Below are 22845 nucleotides of genomic sequence, written 5' to 3' on the forward strand. Positions count from 1 at the left end.
CCTTCCTTCCTTCCTTCCTTCCTTCCTTCCTTCCTTCCTTCCTTCCTTCCTTCCTTCCTTCCTTCCTTCCTTCCTTCCTTTCTTCCTTTCTTCCTTTTTCTTTCTTTCTGGCTCTCTTTCTTAAAAACTGAAACAAATTAAATAGTGACATAATAAAATCAGAATTATTGGGTCATGTCTTATAGTGTCTTTGTGGATTTCTGTCTTCACTTGGTCCCCAGTAATACAGTGTCTTCCTAAACCTTACAACATAGAATTCAGTGTCATTGGCCCATAGTGTGTATAATGCATGCTCCTTCTCAAATTAGGCAAAAAAGAGTCTTTTATACTATTCTACCCCATTTTTGTTAATTTTCAGGGAGGACACTGATTAATCAACAGTTGGCTTTGGCTTGTTCTTATCCTTCATTTGAGATGTCAGTTAATTCAGGTCAGTTGATATCAATTCAGTGAATTCTTTCAAGTTTTGTTTTTCTTTCTCTCTGTTTTCTCTCTTTCTGCCTCTCTTTCATTGTGAAATCCTTGAATAAATTGATGATCTACCCATGAGGATATTTACTTACCCGAACTGATAAAGTTCAGGACTCATAGTTTAAGAAAATGGGCCTTAGATAAGAAGACATGTCTTATAGGATGGTGGAGTGTATTTAAAGGCATAGGAGTAATGATTACTAAGGCCGATCTGCATTGACTCTTTATAGGAATCGTTAAGTGCTCTTGGTATCCAACAACATTTTGTGCCCTAGAATTTTGGGACACAGAATTCAGGATCATTGGTTGGTAATGTGCACGATCTGAGCTTCTTCCCTCATTAAGAAAAGTGGACCTTTACCTGTATTCTACCCAAGGGGTAGGCCTGCCACTCCCCGGGGGGTCCTCTGGGAGATCTCAGCCTGCCATTGGCTTTGCAGAACCACTAATCTGTCCCGTCCTAGATATGAGATGGGAGTTCATTCAGCCTGATGATATTGATTCTTCTAGTTCACTGAAGTTGTTTTCTTGTCTTTATTCTGGTCTTTCTTTCGTTCTATCTTTCTTTCTTAAAAACTGAAAGGAATTGCAGATTCACAGAATAAAATCAGAATTATTAGATTAGGAACCATACTATCTGTGTATTTCTGTCTTCACTTGGTGCCCAGTAATACAATATCTTCCTGAACCTTACGAAATAGAATCCAGGGTCATGGCCCATAATGTGAAGAATCCATGCTCCTTGTTAAATTAGGAAAAATGGGTCTTTTCCATTATTCTAACCCATTTTTTTCACTTTTGAGGTAGCGAGAAATTAGAGGCTCCCATTGACTTGTTGGAAACATTGGCCTATCCTATCCTTGACCTGAGATACCAGTTAATTCAGGCCTGTTGTTATCAGTTCCATGAATCCTTTCAAGTTCTTTCTTTCTGTCTCTCCTTTTTCTATCTGTCTCTCTTTCATTGTATGATTTAAAAAAATAATTATACAAATGAGGAATGATAGTTTCATGAGCATTTGTTTACTTGCCTGAACATATATGAATTAAAGACTCACAGTTTAAGACCCTGGGCCACAGACAAAGTATTTCTTACAATCACAGGAATACTGATCACTAAGGCATGATCCACATTGACTGTTTATAGGGATCCTTAACTGGCTCGGTATCCAACAACTTTTTGTGCTCTAGAATCTTGGGACACAGAATTCAAGATCATTAGCTGGTAATGTGCAGAATCTGAGTTTTTTCTCATCTTAATAAAAGTGTACTTTTACCTGCATTCTACCCAAGGGGCAGGTCTGCCACTCCCTGGGGGGTCCTCTGGGACATCTCAGGCTGCCATTGGCTTCACAGAACCACTGGCGTGTCCTATCCTGGATGTGAGATAGCAGTTAATTCAGTTAATGATATTGATTCTATGAGCTCCCTGATGTTCTTTTCTTGTCTTTATTTTAATCTTTCCTTCTTCCTTTCTTTTTCTGTCTCACTTTCTTAAAATCTGAAACAAATTAAAGTTTGACAAAATAAAATCAGAATTCCTAGGTCCGGACCCATACCCTCTATATGGATTCCTGTCTTCACTTGGTGCTCAATAATGCCACACCCTACGTGGTTCTCAAGGAGATTTTCAGGCTGGCACTTACTTGGATGAACCATTGGCCTGTCCTATCATTGACTAAGATAGCAGTTAAATCAAGCCAGATGATATTGATTCTGTGAGTTCCCTAAAGTTCTTTTCTTCTACATATGTTGGTCTTTCTGTTTCTCTCTCATTCCTTGTTAAAAATAAAAAAAAAATTAAAGATTGACAGAAAATATTATTTCATATCACATTTCTTTCCAGTACTCTTGAGGATTCAATTCTTACAATATGAAATATACAGTTATAGATCATGCCAACTACCATAGAGAAGGATGGAATATGTTTTATACACAAAAATCAGATGTACTTGGTCAGGACCAATTATAAGTGTCTATATGGATTTCTGTCTTCACTTTGTGGGCAATAATACAATGTCTTCCTGAACTTTAGGAAATAGAATTCAGCATCATTTGCTGAAAGTGTACAGAACCCATGCTCCTCCTACAATTCGCTAAAATGGGTCCATAACGTTATTCTAGCCGAGATACACTTTTGCAACTTATCATAGGTCCACTGAGAAATCACAAGCTAACTTTGGTTTTGGTTGAATCAGTAGCCAGTTTTTATCCTTCAACTGAGACAGCAGTTAATTCAGCTCAGTTGATATGCATTCAAGGAATTCTGTCAAGTTTTGTCTTTGCCTCCCTTTTTTCTCTCTTTCTGTCTCTTTTTCTTTCATTCTCAAATACTGGAACAAATTGGTGATTCACAGATAAGGAATGATAGTTTCCTGATCCTATATTTACTTACCTGAAGTGATATGTGTTCAAGACTCACAGTTTAAGACACTGGGCCACAGACAAGAAGACAATTCTTATAGGATATTGGACTATATCTTATAGCCACAGGAATGCTGATCACTAAGGCATGATCCACATTGTCTGTTCATAGGGATCCTTAAGTGCTCTTGGTATCCAACACCATATTGTGCTCTAAAATCTTGGGACACAGAATTCAAGTTCCTTGGCTGGTAATGTGCAGAATCTGAGCTTCTTCTCATATTAAGAAAACTGGACAAACCTTACCTGTATTCTAACATAGGGGTATCCTTGCCACTCCCCAGGAAATACTCTGAGAGATCTCATATTGGCATTGGCTTGGCTGAATCATTGGCCTGGCCTGTCCTTGACCTGAGATAGCAGTTAATTCAGCCTGATGATATTGATTCTATGAGTTCCCTGAAGTTCTTTTCTTGTCTTTATTCTAGTATGTCTTTCTTTCTCTCTCTCTCTCTCTCTCTCTCTCTCTCTCTCTCTCTCTCTCTTCTTTTTCTTCCTTCCTTCCTTCCTTCCTTCCTTCCTTCCTTCCTTCCTTCTTCCTCCTTCCTTCCTTCCTTCCTTCCCTCCCTCCCTCCCTCCCTCCCTCCCTCCTTCCTTCCTTCCTTCCTTCCTTCCTTCCTTCCTTCCTTCCTTCCTTCCTTCCTTCCTTCCTTCCTTCCTTCCTTCCTTCCTTCCTTCCTATCTATCTATCTTTCTTTCTCATTGGCCCCTTTGGGAGCACCATAAGTCTGGTGAAGTCTATAGGATGGATTCATCAGAATCAGTTTTATTGCTTTCAGTGATAATAGTATAACATGCTAAATTAATGGCAGAGGTAGTAAAAATAAAGATACAATTTTGTTACTCTCTCTCAATTCATGGACTCCTTGAAATTTGTCCACAAACTTTTTGGAAGGGTATCCTAAAGGGTTAAAAGCTCCTTCTTTTGTCTATCTCAGAGAAAGAATCAAGATGTTTGTTATAAAAGTCAGTTTTTATTAAAATTCTCAAGATTTCAGTAACTTTCTTTTATAAAAAAAAAGTTTTGTCATTACATTTATAGATCATTTTAGCATTTCTACTTTGAGAACTTATAATTTCTCTAGAGCCATTGTTCCTTTGGTGATAAATAAACCTTAAGTCTTTAATGATAGAATTATTTTTTATTATTTTTTTATTCATTTTTCCAAATTATCCCCTCCCTCCCTCCACTCCCTCCCCCCGATGGCAGGTAATCCCATACATTTTACATGTGTTACAATATAACCTAGATACAATATATGTGTGTAAATACCATTTTCTTGTTGCACGTTAAGTATTAGATTCCGAAGGTATAAGTAACCTGGGTAGATAGACAGTAGTGCTAACAATTTACATTGGCTTCCCAGTGTTCCTTCTCTGGGTATAGTTATCTCTGTCCATCATTGATCAACTGGAAGTGAGTTGGATCTTCTTTATGTTGAAGATTGATAGAATTATTTTTAAATTTTAAAACTAACTACTCATTACATTTTAATTAAATATGCATTAACCTGTTTAAATATATGTTTAATAAGACAAGACATTTAAATTGCTGTTAGTGGTTTGCTACCTATAGAAAGAATCCTCATATAGACATCTAAGAACAATCAAAGAATAATTTTATTAAATGGTCCAGGTTGCCCATTTAAAGCATGAGATATCGTTTGCTAAACAAAAAAGATGAAATTTTGGTGAAAATAACTCTAAAATCTCTTGTTTTATCCCATAATTTAAGTAACATTTATTAATAAAAAGTACCTTAGTGCTTATAAAAATGAAAAGCTACAAAATGAGATAGATGCAAGAGGGACTACAAATGACTATTATAAGAATCAAATCTTCTGAATTATTGTCACGACAAGAAAGCTGTTGAATGCACACATGATCAGATGCTGGAAAATTACAGTAATGATATGAGTCACTGGGTTTTCAACATGATGGCTGACAGATAATCTTATATTTGAAGAGAATAAAGAGAACTGGTGAAAATATTCCTTTAAACTTAGTTTGGAAGCATTATACTAAATACAGGTGAAAAGCATGACTTCTTAGGCCCTACTTAGAGAGCCAGTTTAATAACTGGATTGCTATTGGGGAGGATCTAATTCTATTAATTCACATCTTTCAGAAATTATTTCAATATAAGTGTGTTCACTGATACTAGAGCAAATTTACTAGGCTGGGGATGGTAAATGAATTGGTATGGGAGAATGGCTCAAATGAGACCAGTTACATCTATGCCAGTCACAACTAACTGGGGTTTTGGAAAGTTCAGAACAGAGAAGGAGGAAGGAGTGGGATAGAGAGAAGGAGAGATAGAACTTGGCAGTCTGGCATTGAACAGGTTTGAGCCATTTGTTACTTGCTCAAGATTATCAAGCAACATAAGGACTCTTCAAGGGGGAAGTTGTAACTTGTAATGGATTACATTTTATGGGTCAACCCTTCGATCTTATGTGAACAATTAAAAGAATATAAAAGTTTAGAGATTTTGTAGAAATTTATTTTAGAGAAAGGGAAACTAAGGCCTACAGCTCTGCATTCTGAAATGTTAACAATCATATAGGTAGAACTTATGTGGTATAGTGAATAGAAACTGGACCTAGAATCAAGAAGACCTGAGTTAAGACCTGCAGCCTTAGATACTTAACTACTTATGTGTCCCTGGGCATGTAATTTAATTTCTGCTTGCCTCAGTTTCCTGAACTATAAAATAGGGATCATATTCTAGTTCCCAGAGTTGTTGTAAGGATCAAATGAGATAATATTTGGAAAGTGTTTAGCAGAGAGCCTGGAGACATTATAGAAATGTTTTTGTTACTGTGTATCAACATATTTTCTTAATAGTAACTTTGGAGACAGAGAAGGTGTAGGTTGGAATAGAGGACTCTTGATGAAAGATACCTCTAAAGGTTTGTTGAATTTGATTACTAATCTTTTACTGCTTGCTTCCCAAAGAACAAGCAAAACCCTCTTTTCATGACAGCCTTTTGAATACTTCACCTGTCCAACTTTTACTTCTTTGACCACTTTCATAAATGGATTGTTTAGAGCTGGAAGGGACCTCAGAGGTCATTTGACAGGTTGAGTGACTAGGCCAAAGCCTCATAAATTGTTCAGAATCAAGTTGGAATTCAAACCCAATTCTTCTAATTTCACATTCACTGTTCTTTCTGCTACTTGTCTTCCTTTTACCCCATCTACCATTTTGTTCATTCCCCTCTGACGTCACTTCATGCTTGCTATTATTTATGCCTGGATTCTTTTGGGACACTGAATTTTAGAGAGTGCACTTTTTTCCTGAATGCAGTCTTCCATATGAAGTCTCCTCAGGGCAGTCCCAGTCCCTCCCTATTCCTAGACATAAGATCTAAAATTAGATTAGCTGTTTGGGCTGCCATGTTACATTGTTAACTCCCACTGAGTCATTGATTTAAAACCACAGATTCTTTTTCATTTACCTGACAGTCACGTCTCTCCTTAGAGATCAACTAATCAAATTTTATTATTTATTTTATTTTGCCAACAATCAGGAAACTGAGGCTTAGGAAGGAACTGAGTCATCTGATTTAACCAGAGGTATACAAAAGGCAGTAATCAGGATCCTTCGGATCTCTTTGGTCATGATGCCTGATTAATTACCAACCTAAGTTGCTTATTAAAGAGATATCACTTTTCTTCATTTATTTAGAAAATGTATTTATTTAAGTATGATCAGTAGAAATGAAACTCAAGGAAGAATAATGTATATGACACATCCAATGCTGGTTTTGGATGGGCTCAAACCATATATCTCTGAGGGTACAAGTATGATCCTAGTCATACCTTTCTGAACCTCAGTTTCTTCATTTATAAAATAGAAGTTAATTTTACTTCTGTTCCCTTCCTCCTGGACTTGTCCTGTGAAAATGATTATAAATGTGACTTATTAGCATTATTTCTACTAGATGCCATTTTGGAGAGTTACAAATTGCAAGGACATTTAGAGATGCTCAATGATGAAAAATATACAAACATAACAAAAGGAGAAGGGATATGAAAGGAGGATGGTAGGCGGGGAGGATGAAGATAGATTCCATAGGATCAGTAAGGGAAGTGACCACTCTTCCGTGGGCTAATGCAGCGTGTGAGAAGAAACACCAGAAAACCATGTTTTTAAATGAATGACATCCTAGAGAAAACTGCCTTCCTTCCTAAAAAAAAAAGAGTGCAATTCTGTGAGTTTGTGATTGCCAAAATACTCAGGCTAAATAGATGTACCCTCCACACACAATACAGTTTTTCTGCCGTAATGGAAAGTGACTCTACATTAAAATGTGCCCCCCCAAAAAATGTCACTTTATTTTGGAATAGTGGATTTTTCCCCTTCTGTTTAAAAAAAAATGAAAAAAATATAACCTTTGCAGCTATTTCTTCCATTCAGCAGGATGGTCAGGGACATGGGTGTGTAGAGTGTTTGGTGTGAAGTACCCTATTTACATAGATTTTGCTTCAGCCCAAGGAAAAGGCACCAAGGGAAGTGCTGAGAGCATCAATAACAGAAAATAGGCCAATCCAGCCTTCTGAGGGATAACTGTCATTCCCTGACTGGCTTATCAAAGAAGTGAAGTAATCACATCATAACTGCTGTACAGGCTTGACACATGAGTGACATCCATTTCATGATTTATTTTGCAGGAAATTAGGGATCGTATGCTGTTGTTTGGCCTTTGTTTTCAAAGAGAACTGATGAGATCACAGGTGATGTTTTGACTCGTGGGTGCACAAAGTCATCAGCCTTACCCTCTCTTCCCAAGTTGTTGAAATCCACTGGCAAGACAAAAAGACTGGTGATGGCCCAGAATGCAGTGTGAGACCTTAGCCTCTTCCATGTCTGATCAAGCTCTAAGTGCTTCATGGCATTTGCTTCAGGTATTTTTATGGCCCTTGGAACAAATTGTCCATTCCCCTAGGGGAAGTCTTTACATACTTGGGATAGACATCTCTTTAAATCACTGAGGGTTTGAGGCTTGTCAAATACTCTCAACCTAGTTTAGCCTGTCTGCCAAGACAGTTTGCCAGGGTGTGGATCCTGCATATGCAAAAGGTCTTTGAGGGCAGGGAGTATAGTGTAGGCACTAACACCTCATTTTTTTACAGAGGAGAAAATAAAACATAAGGCTCACAGATGTTGAGTTTGCATTAGTCATGGGGAAAAGGAGGGCTGGGCTTGCATGGTTTCCATGTCAGTGATATCGAATATGTTTTCTAAACTTTTTTTTTTTCCTGAGGCAATTGGAGTTGTGACTTGTCCAGGGTCACACAGCTAGGAAGTGTTAAATATCTGAGATCAGTTTCATGCTCAGGTCTTCCTGACTTCAGAGCTGGTGCTCTATCCACTGCACCACCTAGCTGCCCCTTAACTTAACTTTTTTTAAACCAAAGTAGAAAAGGACAGCTTCCTTCCCATCTGTCCTTCTTCCTGAAAGCTCTCTGAGCCCTTGCATACACATGTGCATTTAATACCTCTCAAACAAATATTTAATAATGACTACCTGTCATGCTAAATATCCACTTGAATTAAACTGGTGGGTTGTCCAGAGTTGATGAAGAGGTGAAGAGAAGGTAGAAGAGGGCATATCACATGACAAAGGAGAAATCTGTCCTCAGAGAAATGTATAATTGGAGAGCCATACTCTTGCAGTCTCTGGTAACCCTAAGTGTTACCATGGTGTTACCAGAGGTTACCTGAATGATTGTTGGTGATGGGTTGGCTTTGTTTGACCCTCTCATTTTTTGTTACATGAAAATTGTTTTTTTTAAATCATAAAATTTAGAGTAGGATAGTGGATGAACAATGGATTGAGGAAGACTTGTGGGAGAACATGGGCATTAATTGCCCAGGTTGGGCAGATATGGCTAAGTTACAATTATATTATTAGAGGGAATGTCTGCATCAGTGAGGTCACAAATTCATTAGAGTAATGAAATGAAATGAAATGAAATATATTATGGCATTAAAGGATCTTAAAGGTCATCTCAGTCAATTCTTTCATTTTACAGAGGAGGAAACTGAGGCACAGAAGAGGAAAGGGACTTAACAAACAGAATAAATGCAATAAATAATAGAGGAAGCAATCATACTCAGGTTCTTTGACTCATTATCACTTTGCTTCATTATAGCCTCACTAGCTAGGTTCTCAGTGTTCAAGCTGATTCCTCCTTATCCTTAAGGCTCCATTTGCTGCCAAGTATTTATCCCAGGCCACTGAATATTAGATTTTTTAAAAAGTTAAATTTTCTTATGAGTCAATTTCCTTGGCAACAAATTTGGCTTTTCTTGTAGGACAGGGAGCAATATGGGACAACAGACCAACTCCATGATGAAAGTCTACTTCAGCAAGTAGGGACTGAGTTTATCAGGGACAAGCACATTGAAAAATCTCAACTCCCTGTTAGCAAACCTATACTGTATATATTCAGCACTATTTTTAGCAGGTGAAACTTGTTCTTATGTAAAATAAAATTGGTAATCTCGTAATGAAGCTGTATTTATGTACATCCACAAAATGGAAAATGATTTGAGCATTAGAATGCAATTTGTCATGTATTTTAGTGTCTCATTTGCAGTAATATATTCATTCCCAAGAAAGTAAATTGCATATAAATATATTATTGCATTATGTATAAAGAAAATAAACTCTCTAATTGAAAATGTACTATATTTATTATTAATCATAAAATGAAGATGAAGTCATTTTTTACTTAGTGGGAATCAGATTTTTAAAACATATACATATATATGGAAGTTTTCTATTTGACCACCAGATAGATCTTTTAAAGAGAACCACCTCATTTGGTCCCTACAGTCCAATGGCAATTTCCTAGGTAGTAGGAGGTGGGTGGGAAATTTGGAGGGGTTCATTAGAGGTGAGATTTTCCTTAGGGATAATGGTTTTCAGAACGTTACATTAAATTTTGACAAAACTTATCTTCTCAATAGTTTTTCTGTCCCTTTCCATGGTGCTTTTTATCTGTTATCTCCATGGTTCATTGCTTCAGTATGGTACGGCAAACAACAAAGAACACTGTGCTATGACTAAATAGGAGAAAGAGGAGAATGAGCTGTACAGTGCTGCACATTCAACAAATTCATATGAGAAATGCCCTCTTTCGCCAGCCCCCATGGAGTGAAAAGAGCAATGGCCAGAGATTTAGTAGACCTTGGTTAGAAGGCTCATGTCTTGCCAGTAACTTATCCTCCTCATAAAACTCCCTTCTTCAGATGACCCTGTTTTTCTCATTGTCAACACCATCCTTTCAGTCACTCAGATTAGTAACCTTGGAGTTGGCCTTGATTTCTCCTCCCTCACTACCCATATTCCATCACTTGCCAAACAAATGTCATTTCTGTCCAAAGGCATGCTGGGAAATATTTAATAAAAAGCACTCCAAAAATAAATATATGTATTTTGGGACACTCTTATGTTTAATCTGCCTCATTAACATTTTCTTCATTATTTTATTAAGTCCAGACAATCAACAAAACAATAAATAAAGCTTGATTGGTAGCCTCTGGTGATTACAAAGTATAAATGCCTATGCTAAAAATTTAACAGTTGGCTCTCATGAACAGTTTTGAGCTGGCTCCAGCACACTCTAAATTCTCCCACAAAGTGTCTTTCATCTCTTCCCTTATTTCCATTTCCACGGCTATCCCTAAATCAGCTCCTCATCACAACTCACCTGGACTACTAAAGAGTTCCTTAATCCTTTTCCCCATCTTCCAAACAGTTGTCAAAATAATCTTTCTAAGGCTGTAAGTCTATTCATAACCTTCTTCTGCTCAAAAACCTCTAGGTTACAATGACACTTCCTTAAGCTCTCCACAGTTACATTAATCTTCACAAACCCCATTCCATCCTAACTAGACATGGGTTGTAGCACAATGGAAATAGGGCTGAATTTAGAGTCAAACGACCTGGGTTCAAATCTCAGCTCCATCACTAACTGTTTCTCTACATCTCAGTTTTCTCATCTCTAAAATGGAGAGGTCAGATCAGATGGCCCCTAAGGTCCATTGCAGTTCTACATTCCCCCACTTTTAAACCAGTTCCAATGCCCTTCTAATGTCTGTATTTCAAAAATTTCTCTTTTCAATGTCCAGCTCAGGTGCTTCATCTTTTATCACCCTTTCAATTTTTCCTAAAGCATTTTGCTCTCTCCCATGTCCTGTCACTCCCTTCCCTTGTATTTGCTGCCCTCTCTCCCATAGAAACTTAACTGTAGATGGAAGGGTCTAATTCACATTTATCTCTTTATCTCCCCAGGACTTGAAGATTGCCTTATTGAATTGAGCTTGCTGTGTGTCATTTCCCATCCATGGGTCCAAGTTTCCTCCTCTACAAAACGGGGAAGATGGTATGTTAGATTACCTATGCAGAGCCAGAGCATGATTCTGAGTATTTATTTAATGATTCTATATATAAATTTGGTTTTATGTAAGGAGTTCAGTTGGGCCCTTGGTTTTCTCCAAATGCAAACTAGTATGTATATAGCAAACAAACAAACAAAAAAGGCTTCCTCACCCTGAGTTTTAGAGGTCTTCACTTCTTGGTTTACCTCACTTGCCCAAAGCATGTGAGGCAACTCAGTTTTCAGTAAGTATTCCCCATGAGGAATCTCGAACCTAACTGTGACTATTACAGACTCCAGAACCCTGAATTGTTTCCAAATATGATTTAATATGTTCTTTTCCCAAATCACCAATTCCACATAGCAGAAATTGGTCCCTACTTGGGGTGGAGATGGCAAGAAGAGTCCAATGATGCCTTTTTAGGCTTAGGAATCAGTCGTTTACTGAGGTTTTGAAACTCTGGTCAGAGTAGTGACTTCCCTCTTTTATCCTCCCAGAGAATGGGCCTGGGATAATGCAAGGGCTTCTGGGAAAAATTACTTCAACCAATGAACTTGCTCCTCCTAAGCATGCAAGCTCTTCTCCAGAAATTCACAAGTAAAACTCCCAGTCATGGCTGGAACTAGAGAATTGTCAAGTACCGACTTAGCACTTAGTAAGAACCTAATATCTCATTATCTCATTAGCACTTAGTAAGAAACTAACAGAAGGGAATAAGCATTTATAGAGTACTATGTTCCAGGTACTGTGCTAAGCATTTTACAGATATTATTATATCATTTGATCTTCTTAACAACCTTGTGACATAAGTTCCATTACTATCTATATTTGATAGATGACTAAACTCAGGCAGATAGAAGTTGGTTGACTTAACAACAGTCACATAGCTAACAAGTGTGTGAGACTGGATTTGAACTTAGGTTTTCCTGAGTCCAAGCCCAACAGTGTCTACTAGACTGGGGCTTCTTGAATTTTTACACTTGTAACTCCTTTTTGCCTGAGAAAATTTTACACATTGGGTATTTAGGAATATAATATAGGTATACAAATCAAACACTTACTAATAAGAAATCATCATTTTGAGACCCCTACATTTATTGATGTGCCCCCATATGGAGGAGAGATGCACAATTTAAGAAGCTTTTTACTATACCACCTAGCTGTCTTTCATAGGAGTATACTTGTCTATGGTCCAATAAAAATATCATCAGCCTTCTCAACTCAAGGAAAAGTTAAATTGGGGATAGTGTAATAGGGATTCCTGATGAGATATGAGTTGGACTATGTGACCTTTGTAACAAAGAGGTGATAGAATAGAAGGAATTCTGAATTTAAAGGGAGATGTCTTAGTTTCAAATATTACCTCTGCTAGTTCTTATTTGTGTGACCTTTCAGAAATCACAGCCTTTCTGGATGTCAACTTCTTTGTCTGCAAAGTAAGGAGTTTATACTAGTGAGTTTATACTAGTTGACTTCTCTGACTACTTCTAGATCTAAATTGTATGATTGTAGAGGCCTCTCCTATGTCCCTTGACATATGAAAATAAGACTCAACCTGCAATATCTATTGGTGTGTTAATTGAAGTTACAAGAATTACAAAGATCAGTAAGATAACCTCTTCTTCTCTTCAAATTTAAGGCACTTATTCATAAAAAGTTGGTTGTTAATGACCAGACAAACAATTAGACTACCTCACTGATTTATGAGGCCAAGTCAGGCATCTTTGTTGTTTATTTTGCAAAGAGAATAGGGTTATTGCCTTGGAAAACAAGAGTGCTAGGAGGTCATCAGTCATTCAAAGTGAATTCAAAATAAATGTTTTGTACAGATAATCTTTCCTTATGAAATTCCTCAGAGGAGACACAGCCTTATAGACCACAGTAATCCTGTGCCTTTTTATGCTGTTATGGTTTATTAGATAAGATAATGGCTGTGTTCCTATATTTGTCACGATTTGAATCTCTCTATATTTTTTTGGTTAGGAATATCTCGGGAGATGCAAGCTATGAAGCAGTCAAAGCATTTGAAAGCCTAACTAACCTTTTTTCCTTGGCATCATCTCTACTCTTCCCACTCCTTTGCCAATAGAGAGTTGCCCCCTTCCCATTGAATTGGAAACAGTCTGTGTTTTCCTTTCTCCTGCTCACAGTTTGTCATTTTCTCTTTACTACTGCTAAATATGCTCTTCCAAAAAGGGGAGCCCAGTGTGGAGAGCCAATGTGGCCGGTCATCCCAGATGGCCTTGGCTGCTTCCTTTCACAGACCCCAACTAGCCATCAACTCTCTAGAGAGCTTTGGACCAGCTCTGCATGTGCATTTCTCTTTCTGGACCTGGGATCTCCTCTATATTGGCCACTCCCAGTATTAGTCAACCTCAAATGCAGATCAGCCAACAGCTTTGTAATATATAGTTAAAGACAATTGTCTTGGGGCATTGAGGGGCTAAGAAATCTTTTCAAGGTTACACAGAAGTAGGATTTGCATCAGGTCTTCTTGACTGCAAAACTGTTCTCACATATCTTCGTATATACGTATATATTCGTATATATGGTATTTCTCATATAAATGATATATATAAAGTAGTTAACATTTAGTACCACTAGGTGGTGCTGCAGTAGATAAAGTGCTGGATCTAGAGTCAGGAAGATCTGAGTTCAAATCCAGCCTCAGACACTTCCTAGCTGGGTGACCCTGGGCAAGTTACTTCACCCTGTTTGCCTCGGTTTCCCCATCTGTAAAATAAGTTGGAGAAGAAAATGGCAAATCACGCAAGTATTTTTTGCCAAGAGACCCTCACAAAGAGGCAAACATTACTAAAATGACTAAACAACAAAAATATGGTGTTTTATATGCAAGGCATTGTACTAAGCACTTTACAATGATTATTTCATTTTATCTTCACAACAATCCTGGGAGGTAGATGCTATTATTATCTCCATTTCATAGATGAGAAAACTGAGACAAACAAAAGTTAAATGACTCCCCTGCCTCCCAGAGTCACACAGTTAGTATCTGAGACCATATTTGACTCCAAGCCTTCCATTTATCAATCTCTTTCTCTCCACATGCATATACAGATATATCTATGGGTTTATGGGTAACCATGTGCTTAGTCCTAAGACTCTATGCCATGTTACTCTTATTAGACATTCATTTACAGGTAGATAACAAAACTGTTGTGAATCATGTCATCATAAAAGGAATAGATATTGACCCAATTCCCACCCATATCTACTGTCTCAAAGCTGTCAGTGACATTGTCACTTAACCAGACTCGAATCCTTAGGATCATTCTTGATACTTCTTTCCTCAAAGACTGACTGGATAGAAGGGCCATATCCTATCTAACCTCTCCAAGATGGTCTCCCGTAACACCCAAACCACTAGAATTTTAGTGTTTCCATTTCATATTAGTCCATAACCTAACACTTGAATTAGTACAACAACTGTGTACATATGATTGATTATTTTTAGTTGATTGGTTTTTGATGATGTTTTTATCTCCAGCCAACTCTACCAAATTTATCTTCTTAAAATACTACTTTCTCTAAGTCATCTGTTCAAAAATCTGCAGTGGCACACTCTTGTCTACAAGCCTAAACATATTTGACTGTTACTCTGCAGCCTTATTCTCCTGCTATCCCTTTATACAAAACTAAACTGGAGTCCTGACTAGCTATGTACACTGCTTCTTCTATTCCTTTGGTAAGCAAACCAAGTCTTGTCCCCTGCCTGAAAGACTTTGGTCACTTTCTACATTGGTCTGAGCCCTTGCCAATTTCAAGGCCCATTTCAAAATCTTCTTCATACAACCTTTTCTCATTTGTCCCATAAATTGGTGCTCTTCCTCCCTTGGGGTTCCTCAAGCACTTGTCTATTTGATTTGTTGCATATTTTAACCATGGTATGCCTTATCACTGTTGTTCATTCTGTTAGATTGTAAGGCCAGAAAAACCAAGTCATATACAGTCCCACTGCATAGACTCTAGGTAAGGCCCATACTTCTTCCTTCTGGAAAAGAGCATCTAGAACAAAGCTTCTTAAACTGTGTCATGACCCCATATGGGGTCTTGTAACTGAATGTGGGTGTTCACAAAATTATGACTTATTATTAGTAAATGTTTTATTTGTATATCTATTTTATATACCTGTATATCTGGGGTCACATAAAAATTTCTTGGGTGAAAAGGGGTCATTAATGGGAAAAGTTTAAGAAGACCTGGTCCAGAATAAGAAGAAGAATTAATTGCCTGATAAATTCAGACAGTACTCCCAGAATGCTTAGGAGGGGCAAAACGAGGGAATCCATATCTAGCACTCTGGATTACTGCGAATATCAATTCAGTTTCAGAATGGACAAGATAAGGAGGAGTGGGCTAGACACTAGTAGTTAGATGGATAAAGAGTTAGTTAATGTCCAAACAAAAAAGTCTCTAATTATTTGATGACAATTTTGAATTCTATAGTGCTGTACTTCAGAAACCTTTGCTAGGTCCTGTGCTATTTTTATCTTAGATAAAAGCAAGGCTAACTTGCTTGATAAATCGGAAGATTACACAGATCTAGGATTTGATGACGGAATCTAAAAAGAACTTGATATGATAGAATATTGAGCCATATTGAGCCTGATCTAATAATACGAAATTTAATAAAGGTCAATGTACATTATAAACTGGAGATTTTAAGAAAAAGCCTTTACAAGATAGGAGAGGTATAGATTGACAACAATTTGTCTGAAAAAAGATTGGAGGCTCTTAATGACCTCCAAGCTCAATATGAGTTAACTGTATGATGTGGCAGTCAGACAGATGAATGTGATTTTGGATCATATTTAAGAGTGGCATTGTACCCAGGTAATGGTTCTGTTGTGTTCTATCCTGGTTAGGCTACATCTGTGTGTTGCATTTCAAGATCACTGACAGGCTAGACAGAAGTCAGAGGAAGGAAATGGATGGGGGCAGGCTATGATATGCCATATTAAGGTCACACCTTGTAATGTTTTGCTTGGGCAAGGCTTATATTTAATGTGATTTGAGGGGCTCTCATGTGGATAAAAATTTGACTTGTTTTTCTTGGCTGTCCTGGGGAGAATGGGGGGCAGTGGATAGATGTAGAAGGGAAGATTAAAACTTGTTAATAGGAAAAATTTCCTAGTGGAGTTAACCAGAGTATAATTGGCTGCTGCCCCTCCTCCTCAACCTGCAAGTCTTCATGTCAAGGCTTTGTGACCATTTTTAGGTACATCATAGAAGAGATTCTTGTTCAAGTTTGGGTTGAGCAACGTGACTTCTGGGATTCCTTCCAATTCTGCATTTCTGTGATTATAACAGGAAAGGAGTATTGATTTCATACTACAGAATCCTTTTTTGTTAGAAGGGCGAATGTGCCCCTATTGCCATAATTAGTTCTAAAGCCAAGGTAAGCAGCCAATGGTAAATGCCAAAAGTAGCCATGGTGGATGGTGTAAGGAATGAATCAGTAGTATATAGTAGCATATGATTCTCATAGGGCATGCTTCCCCTATCTTCATCATGGGTACCATATGGTTTTCATTCTCACCTCTCATTCTTATCTGAACCCATTAGAAGGTTGACTAGCATTTCATTTTTATAATCAACTGCTCTGATTCTAGATTCATAAAGAAAATAAAATATGTTATCAGATGCTGAAATGTCTCTAGAGTATGCAACACAAGGACAGGGAGAAGGCACCAGGGATTTTTGGCTCAGAAAACTGAACATAAAGGAGAGACAAGAGAGGGTATCTTTAATTATTTGAAAGGCTGACACTTAGAAGAGGGATTAGATTTATTCCACTTGATTCCAGATTGTATAACCAGGAACAATAAGTGGAAGTTAGAAGCAAAATTGCCCTCATATTCTTAACACTTGAGTCAGGGATACTTATCTCATATATGCCATGGACTCCTTTGGCTGCCAGTCTGAGGAAGCCTATGGACTTTCTTCTCAGAATTGGATTTTTAAATGAATAAAACCAAATACATGGGATTACAAATGAAAGCAAGGGTTGGTGAAAATCAAAATCAAAATTCTGCCATTCAAATTCCCAGACTCCCAGAAATTTATCCACAGATACTGACTTAGAAAGAACTTCCTCAGAATAAAGTGCCTCTCTCCCTAGGAGATCTCCAAGCACTTGTCTGACCATGTTCTAGAATGAGTTTTAAATCAGGGAAGGGCCAGACTAGGTGGCCTCTGAGTATTCTTCCATTTCTTCTATTCTGGTATAGGGAAAATGAAGTGGGCTAATTACTCAGCTGGAAGGACAGCTGAATAAAGTGTTGTATTTGATATAACCAGAAGAGTGCAACAAATCTAAAAGGAAACTGGGTGGCTAGGATGGGGATGGGGAGGATGGACAGAATTCAGTTATACAAATAAGCACCTCTGGGCTTCACTTTAATTGGGGATTAGATATGGATGAAACAGCCTCACAAAAAGTACATCTCCAACATTATAAGTTACTTCATAACATCAGTGATTTCATGCATGGAATTATTGTTTGTACATTATAGACTAGATCTGTACAGTCCCCTTCTATTCATCATTTTGATTTCCCAATCACTCAGGAAGCCAAGCTCTCTCATGTGGGTTCCAAGATGGGCAGGCCTATTACATAGCCGCTTTTCCCCCCACCTCCCACCCTCCACCACCACTTTTCACCTGTAGTCTTATGCTGAAAACATGTGACTACATCCATCTCTTTGGTATCCCATAGTAACAGGAAGAGATTGGAGTTCTCAGCTGATTGGCTAAAGCTAGAAAAGTTCTTGCTCTGTAAGCTCAGTCCTTCCTAAAAGGGAGAGTCAAAAATAGACGCTGATGGAGTCTTAACTACATTGCAGCAGTGCATCCATCAGGATTATTCACTGAAATTATCCTTCATTGCCTGGGCAGTAAAGTTTGAAACTATGATAATTTTGATTTCCAGCTGCCTTGAGATATGGCAAATCATGCAGAGGAAAATAAGCATCATTTCCTCTCAATCTACAGTTGTAGTGAAAGCCACAGTAAAAATCGAGAGGAGCAAGGGAAAAGTACACTAATAATACATCCGGGGTGTCATTTTCGATGGCTCCTGTAAGACCTGAACTCTAGAAGCCAATTCTACAGAGCTGAGGGGCTCTTATGGTTTCCTGAATGTCTTCTTTGGCTGCAGCGACCCCTACAGGAAAATAGGAGAAACTTCTTTAACTAGCCCTATCAAATCAGTTACAAGGGTTTTGGCTTCCTTCACCCCCTTTTTTAGGGGGATTGGAAGTTTGAGAGCAAGAGCATTAATGCTTGATAGTTGGAAAAAATATTTAAGGAATATCACAGTATGATTTGTTTCTAGTTCCTCTATGGGGTATTCTGTTTTCTTGCAAGCAGTTCAGGCTAACAAGTCATCAGGTACACAAACTGGGCAAAAAGCATGGAGGATTCTGTGATGTATCTCCAAGAATTTTTTTTGAGCGTTTGTCTTCTGAGAGGGCATCTCAGTGTTAAGCAACTCATTCATTGCAGGAACTGCACTTTCTTAATTCATGAATACCTTCTCAAGGACCTTACATTCACCTTTTCCCTATACAACAGTATGCCAAGTGTTTCAAGGATGCCCTCTTCCCAGGGCATTCATTCACCAATGAACAGTCCTTGCTGATAATCTAGCGATTCATCACTGGGAACATGACCTCCTATATGTTGGCAACCCCTCCATCATCATCATTCCCTGACACAGTCATAGGACATCCCCACTTTGTTGGCATTTGGGGGATCTAGCACTCACTGTGGGTCAAGCAACAGCAAAATCAGACCCAATAAGATCTCAAAATGTCAATAGTGATCTATTATTGAAGCTCCAGACTCACACAAAGCAAGTGTTGTCTTGGCTTTCAGGCTCAGAAACAACTCAGTGAGCCATTTTGCCCTGCCCAACTCCCACCCCTCGCCCCCAGCTTCTCCCTGCCTTGAAGTCTCTCAGGGAACTTCAGATTCTTAATTGTTTCTATGCTCTCCTAGTCCTGTAGTACTTCTGCAAGTACTCCAGGCCAAAAAGACCCAGGATCCAGATGGGAAGGGGGATGATTATAGCCCATCTTTTGGTGAGTATTATCCCTTCTTCAACTTAAGGATCCAGTCACAAAGTCTCTACCTAACCCATGATACCAACTAGTTAAGGCCTTGCAAATGGCCATTGTAGCTCCCAGAACTACAGCTTATTTCTGCTCTTGACTTACAAACATCAATGGGACAAAACACATCAAAATCATATGCAACTAGGAAAGTAGATAGGCTGGTTAAAAGTGAGCAATGACTAGATAGCTGCAGTACAATGCCCTCCTTTGAGGTAGGGCTGATAGATTTTATTTATAATGGGAAAAAAGCATGCATGATGTAGCCAAGAGGCTTGCCCATAAGACACTGCCAATAAATGTCAGGAACAAAATCTGAACCCAAGTCTCTCTCAAGGTCTGTTTTCTCTCTGTAATCTACTACCTAAGAAATGAAATTCTAAGGACACAGGAAAATAATTACCATGAGCAAGGGAAAGGGCAAGGTCTTTGAAGGGATCTAGTTAGCTGCACAGAGAAATTATCATGGTTTTCCTATTTAGAACTGGAAGGACCCTCATTAAGTCCAATTTTCCATTTTATGAGAAAACTGAAGAGAGAACTAGTAAGTGGCTTGCCTAATGCCCCACAGATAGTAATAGCTGGGTCTCTGCAAATTCTGAGCTCTTTTCACATATCCCAAACAAATCACGACTGAATTGAGATTTTAAAGGGACTTGTGCAAAAGATGGAAGCATGGGCAAAAGAAAAAAATAAATACAAAAGTATATAAGAATGATGACAAAAGGGCTGCAGCTCAAAATAAACTGAAGCTAGAAAAAAGGTATTTTTTATTTGTTTTTAAACCATACTGGGGACAAAAGGAGAGTCAATGAAGGGATAGACCTATTGCTCAGAGTGTGCAGAATTGATAACAGATGATAAAGAGAAGAAAGAAGGGTTTAACTTTTATTTTGATTCTGTTTTCTCTGCCAGAGAGAATGATCTATCAACTGGAAAGTATATAATGAAAATGCTAATAGGGAGATGAAACCTAAGACAAATAAGAAGATAGTAAACACATACCTAGATACTCTTGATGAGTTCAATTTTCCAGACTCAGATAAACTTCAGCCTGGGGAACTGAAAGAACCAATAGACATAATTCCTAAGTCACTGTTAGTGATCTTAGAAAGGATGTGGAGAAGAGGAGAGGCACCACAGAACTGGGAAAAGACAAGGATGGTTCCAACTTTCAACAAAGAGAAGGGAGTGAAGTCTTCAAATCAGAAGTAAATGAAACTTTGGCTATAAGGGGAAAGTTTCTGATTGTTACAAGAGAGATAATGGTTAACAATTAAAAATGGAAGCAGGGTTGTCATATATACATATATGACATATATATGTCAACCCTGCTTCCATTTTAATTTATATTATATATAATATATATTTATGTATATGTAATCAACTCTGTTTCTGCTTTTCATTGTTCACCTGATTTGTACACACACACACACACATATGTATATATATATATATATAATGTGTGTATGTGCTTTCATCAAAAGAGAGGTTTTGTGACTTCTGCTTAGCATAAAGAAATGAAAGGTCATAAGGAACAACCTGGCTCTCTCACAAAATTCTATAAAGGGTACCAGATTAAATAATGATAAAAAATCCAAAGAAAAATGTCCACAGACTCCTCCATTCAAGCCAGTAAAACAACAATAGCCAGATGCCTGAAGACCCTAAGAAAAAGTTACTAGCTAGGAAGCTTAGGTAACTCTAGAAACCTGCCAGTGTTCTGACTGGGGACATTTCAAAGGGCAAGAGGTGGGAACAGAAGGCCACAGCATGCTCTGAGAAGGGTTGTTACAGAGGCACTGAAGCTTGTAGCCCTCTGACCAGAATGCTCATGGGATCCCTGAAGCTACAACATAACTGGCTAGGGTAGGTCTAAGGTTTTCCAGCAAAATAAGCACAAATACTCTAGGGGAAGTGGAAACCAGCTACAGCAGTGTCACAAATCATGAATGAGGTAAAAAAAAATTCATGGACAGGGTCAAACAGGGGCCTGACCAGTCAATCTAAGGATGTGAGGAAGGGGATTGGGAGCTGCCCTGGCACAAAGTCCTAGAACAGGAGCTGAGGCTAAAGTTATAAGTAAAGAGAAGAAAGCTTAAACACAATGAAAAAAATATTAAGAATCACTTGGATGTTAACCTCCAAAAATACAAGTAGAGCCTGACAATGGTATGGTCACCCGGAGATGATCTGGACAAAAGGAATCCAAAACTAAGAAGTCAAATTAAAAACTAAGTTCAGAAGGAGAATAGATAGTTTACAACAGGAGGCTGAAAATGTTAAGCAAACAATGAAGTCTCTGAAAACAAGGAAGAAACAAACAGAATGCAATGACTCTAGGGGACAAGAAACATTAGAACAAAAATCAAAGGATTGCAAAAAAAAAAAAAGAAAGAAATACAAGAAAATATATGGGTGTAAAGGTCCGGAATTGTAAAGGTCTGGTCGTCTTTAAGTTATCCTTGGGGACTGCCGTCTCAACTCAATCTCCCAGCCAGACTCTCTCTTTCCAGCCTGCCATCCCAACTCTGTCCCAGACTCGACTAACTCCTTGCCCTCCTGCCCTCCTCTTTTATCCTCACAGAGATTGTAGTGAGAATTCAGAGGCTTGTTGGAAAATTACTTCAACCAATGAACTTGCTCCTTTCAAAGGTTGTGTAAACTCCTTTTCAGAAGTTCAAAGGTGTAAACTCCCCCTAAAGGCCAGAACTAAAGGTGTGAATTCTGAGCTAGAGGATTGCCCAGACAATCTGAGTTCTCACCTTGTAATCCTAACATATGGGTACCTAATATTTTTTAAAGAATGACTTGGAAAACAGATTGAGGAGAGAAAATATAAGAATCAATAGATTCTCTGAAAACAAAGACCAAAAAACAACCATGAAAAAGACAACCTAGACAACATGTTTCCAGATATCATAAAAGAAAACTGCCCAGCTTTAATGGAACCAAAGGGCCTAGTGAAAATAGAAAGAATCTACCCTTCATCTCCTTAAAAAAAGCCCTACAAAATAAAAACTTCCAGGAATGGTGGAGCCTAAATCCAGAGTTTTCAGGTCAAAAAAGGAATACTACCTTCAGCTAAAAACCAGAGGGGATTCCAATCCTAGAGAACTGTAGTCAAAATAACAAAATGTTAGCTTGCATTTTCCATGAAGGGAAGAAATATTTGAATATGGTATTCCAAAAGGCAAAAACCAAACCCTTATATTCATGAGTAACTTACCTTTGTGAGACTGAGTATGATCCAACACAAAAAAGGATAGATAATAGAGAATCTTCAAACATTCCTGATAAAGAGATCAAAACTGAGTAGAAACTTTGACAGCTAAACATCAGAGTCAAGAACGATCCAGAAAGAGAAATACTTCTGAGCAATAGAGGAGGACAAAATGTTGATGAACTCTTTATATTTTAA

At 38.0% G+C, this 22845-nt stretch overlaps 1 pseudogene; it reads left to right on the top strand.

The window, feature by feature from the left end:
• Positions 1–7589: 7589 nt before the first annotated feature.
• Positions 7590–22845, top strand: part of LOC141549140 (gamma-soluble NSF attachment protein pseudogene) — a 55272-nt pseudogene continuing 40016 nt past the window's right edge.

The sequence above is a fragment of the Sminthopsis crassicaudata genome, chromosome X (assembly GCF_048593235.1).
Source record: "Sminthopsis crassicaudata isolate SCR6 chromosome X, ASM4859323v1, whole genome shotgun sequence".
Classification (NCBI taxonomy): domain Eukaryota; kingdom Metazoa; phylum Chordata; class Mammalia; order Dasyuromorphia; family Dasyuridae; genus Sminthopsis; species Sminthopsis crassicaudata.